Source organism: Anastrepha obliqua, chromosome 5 (assembly GCF_027943255.1).
Source record: "Anastrepha obliqua isolate idAnaObli1 chromosome 5, idAnaObli1_1.0, whole genome shotgun sequence".
Classification (NCBI taxonomy): domain Eukaryota; kingdom Metazoa; phylum Arthropoda; class Insecta; order Diptera; family Tephritidae; genus Anastrepha; species Anastrepha obliqua.
Window position 1 is genome coordinate 92,881,480 of NC_072896.1, and position 4,705 is coordinate 92,886,184.

Genomic DNA, 4,705 nt, shown 5'->3' on the forward strand with positions numbered 1-4,705 from the left:
TAATATAGCAAACATTTTTCCCCAAATATTTTTGTAAGAATCACAGCAAACAATGATTGTAAGAATCGTAGCAAGCCATGATTTGTAAGAATCATAGTTGGCTATGTACATTTTGGTTCAGCCGTTATTCTTAGTTTTAATATGTAGAGTTAGTTGAAATAAAGCAACCGAGCAGTTTAAACGTGCGTTTCCTTTGTTCCCGGATGTGTTATATAAAGGTAAAATAACCTTACAATTTTTAACAACAAAACAAAATTTTTTCAAAAAAACACCCTTTTTTAAAATTGTTTTCCAAAAGATAAAACTTTTACATTTTTTTCAAAAAAAAAAAAATTGTTAAAAAGTAAATTATATCGTAAAAAATTAAAAACATTTTAAGTTGTTAAATATTAAAAAAACAAAAACTTTTCCCCCAAAAATGCTTAGCAACAAAATTCAATTTTTTCCCCCAAAAAACGTTTTTTTTTTAATTTTTTTCAAAAAAATAAAATTTTGAAATTTTTTTCAAAAGAAAAATTGTTTGTTAAAAAATAAATTTTAACTTAAGAAATTAAAAAAAAATGTTAAATTGTCAACAATTAAAAAAAAACTTTTAGCAAACAAATAAAAAAAATTTTGAAAAGAAATAATTTTAAATATATTTTACCTCAAAACACAAAAAAAACTTCAAGTTTTAAAAATTAAAAAACAAAAATTTTTCTCCAACTAATTTTTAACAAAACACACAAATATTTTCAAAATATTTTTAACAACAAAATAAAACAATTTTTCACCCAAAAAAGCTTTTTCTTCCAAAAATAAAATTTTTTAATTATTTAAAAATAAAAAAAAATTGGAGTCTTTCCAGATTATATGACTTTTAAAAAAATTTGGTTTAAGTATATTTTATCTTAAAAACAAAAACAAAAAAAAACTTTAAATTGTTAAAAATTAAGATAGCAAACATTTTTTCCCAAATATTTCTAACAACAAAATTCTAATTTTTCCCCCAAAAAACGTTTTTTTAATTTTGTTAAAAAAATAAAATTTTGAAATTTTTTTTCAAAAGAAAAATTGTTTGTTGAAAAGTAAATTTTACGCTAAAAAATTAAAATAAAACTGTAAGTTATTAAAAATTAAAAGAAAACAAAAATTCTTTCCCAAAAAATTTTAACAAAAAAATATTTAATTAAAGTATTCAAAAGAAAAAGTAAAAAAAAGTTGAAATTGTTAAAAATTAAAAAAGAAAACTTTAAAAAGTAAATTTTATCTTAGAAAATGAAAAAAAAATTAAGTTGTAAAACATGAAAAACACAAAAATTTGTTTCCCAAAATTTTTGAACGAAAAAATAAAAAAGAAGTTTCGGAAAAGAGACATATTAGCTTTTTAAATAATTTGCAGAATAGTTTCCATACAAAAATGTTTCTTCAAAAAAATGATATAGTAAAAAAAAATTAAAAGCACTTAAATTTGTATAAATATATTGAAACAGAGTTACCAACAGCATCGGTGGTTCAGTGGTAGAATGCTCGCCTGCCACGCGGGCGGCCCGGGTTCGATTCCCGGCCGATGCATAATAATATTTTTGACTATATTTGCTTATCAAATAGAAAATAAAGTTTTGCCGTAAATGGACGGCTTGTTTGAAAATATTTTCACTATTGGTTTGCTGAATTACTTTTATTAATCTCTATAAGGGGACCAGATAAGAACGAAAGGCATATAAATTAAAGAAAAATAAAACAATTCATGCGTCAGCACAATCCTATGCGGAGGTAGGTACATATCCAACCGCAAAATAAGTCAAATTGATTCTTTGACGATGCGCACAGCAGAGCCGAATTTTCAATACTGGTCGCTCCAGTAGCTCTTTTTTCTTCGCACCAATCTCCGTGTGGTTGATAGTTTAACGTCTAAAAGGCACAGTTTAATTATGAAAAAAGAAAAAAAGTGAAATACTCAGACATTTTATGGATTTTCATTCCGTAATTTAAATAATAGTGAAAAAAGTGCGTGTAGCGTAGTACACATAACAGAAGTGAGACTTTCAAGGCAGACAAAGAAAGAGGGAGAGAAAGAGAGAGAGAGAGAGAGAAAGAATACATATCTAAATAAATTCAAAATATTTGCAGAGAATACAAATAGACAAAATTTACAAAAATAAAAAAATGGCTTAAGGCGACAGATACCTGTACACGGCCATATTTTCCCTACTTTGCATTAAAATTATTCAAAATGAAGAAGTCAATATATTTTTTCAAAATTGGCATACGGTTTATTTATACATTAAAATAATATAAACTTTTATTTTTTTATTTTAATAATTTAAAATGGCGGATGTACACTCAATTCTTCCAGGGAGTTCGCAGCGGGGCTTCACAATCGGCGGGCATTGTTATTAATGTTTTGTAATTTCTATATGAATTAAACAAAAATGGAAAAAAAAAATTCGCGGAATAAAATGCTTCTAAAAAAATGAATTTTTGGGCGAATTTTTCTACTATTTTTGCTGTGAAAAAATTATTTTTTCGAAAAATTTTCAAAAAATTGAAACACATAGAAAATAATATCATACAAACGATGTGGGCAAAATTTCAGGGCGATCCTCCAATAACTTTTCGAGTTATCGTGTACGCCAATTCGAAAAATATAGTTTTGAGAAAAACGCGTCTAAAGTCGGCAACGTAACTATACCTCTCCCAGCGCTCGAACGTAAAGAATAGAGTCGTCACGGTTGACGATCTGAAATATAAGAAATACTTTAATTTACGTTCTAAATTTTTTTTTGATATATTCTGAAAGGATTATATTAACATTTTATAAAAAAAATTTTTTGTTTTCGAAATTTTATAGGTATCTGTCCCCTTAAGATAAATCAACACTTATTTTATGTTGTATTTCAATTATAGTTTATGTATTTGACGACAAATTACATATGTATGTATGTAAAATCGTATATGAAAAACAATAATGCACAAGCGCAAGAACATCATCCCTTTCATATGTACAAATGCATGTATATCCAAATAACCTTGACTTATTTATTCACATGTCACAGCACATCACATTCCTACAAGAAATCAGAACACATACACACAGTGAACGAGTTTCTTCTTTCCTTCCTAGCAAGTGCAAAGACAATCCTGCTCTAAAGCCTATGTGGGTGTGTATGTATATATACCCACTTTAGGTCCTAGCATGCATACATACACACATACCTACTTGCCTTCTAAACCTCCTACAAAATACCACGCATTCCAAAATGTTGTAGAACACAACAAAAACACAGCGCATTCCCGTCATGCCTCAATATGCGTATGTCGTCCAAGCTCAAAATCTAAGCCTAGCGACTACAAAAACCAAATACATTCGTATACGCACTCGCAGCGGCCATGATTATTTTAGTCGCAACGGCGCTGAACAATTTGGAATATTAATTGAAAAAAAGGGAGACGTGAATAGCCTAAAGTGTGTCTAAGATATATATAATATAAGGTATAGCTCTCCCTCTCCTGTTCCTCTACGTTATAACTTTTTTCTCTCTCGCGGAACGAAAATGCCCAAAAAGTTGCATGGCCTTGAAATTTTACTCTCCATTCTCACTCGTCCATCGACGCCTAAGAAGTTTCACTTTAAAAATTATTAATAATATAAAGTAGGAAACAAATCGTAAATTTAAAACTTTATCAGCAGCCTTCTTAAACTGTGAAGACTTGGCTCAAATTTTATTGAGGGATATTGAGGGGAGATATACCCATCAACTAAAACCAAAAAAAAGAAATCGAACCATTGAACTAGCACTTAAAAACAAATGATTGTACAAACAAAAAAAAAACGAATATTTTTTTAAATAATCTTTGTTTGCTGTGAGATTGTGTACGATATACGAAAAAAGTCAACCCAGCCTTCACTCATGGTTCTTCCTACTGCTGAACAACGACTGATTGGACAAGTGTATGAAATGAGCTGGCACAATTCTGCTGCCGAATCTCCAATGACGTGACACCCGAAGTTCCCCTCACAATTCTGCTTCAGATGGCCAAGCCAAAGAATGATAGGTTTCTTGAATGCAATGAACTATAATAGCAAACATATCTCTCTCTTTAGTGCAGTGTAGTGAGGTGCGCTCTCGCTCTTTGCTTGCCAGCCCTTTCGCTCTTCTTGCTGTTTCGTAAAAACGCACAAAAAAATAAATAAATTTTTGTTCTATTAATCAAAGAAGTTGTCTGTTTATATTTTTCCATTTTTTACTTGCACTCTTTTAATAAATTCAACTGGTGAGAGAATAAAAAATTGAGTTGCGGCATTCGCATATAAAAAATTTATAGGCTCGCGTGCATAAGACATTTTTTCTGGATAACGAAAAATGTTCATTTTTTGTCGCACGATGTAAAGTTTCGTTTTGCAGCCAGAATGCAAATGTTGATGTTTTGTTTCTTTCTCAAAAATTTTTAGGCTTCATACTTCGACTAGAAATAAAAATCTACACCAAACACAGTTCCTAAAATAATTAGTTTTATTAAAATTTTTTTAATAATTTATTTAAAATTTTTATTTGTATTTTGTTTTATTTGAAAAGTAACTTTTTCATATTTCTTGTACTATCAACGCTTATTTTTTAATTTTTGTTACTTAAATTTTATTTTAAAAATTATTTTTTATATATTTTTTTATTAAAAAGCACTTATTATAATTTAAATTTTTTTTATTTATTCTTTATTTAAA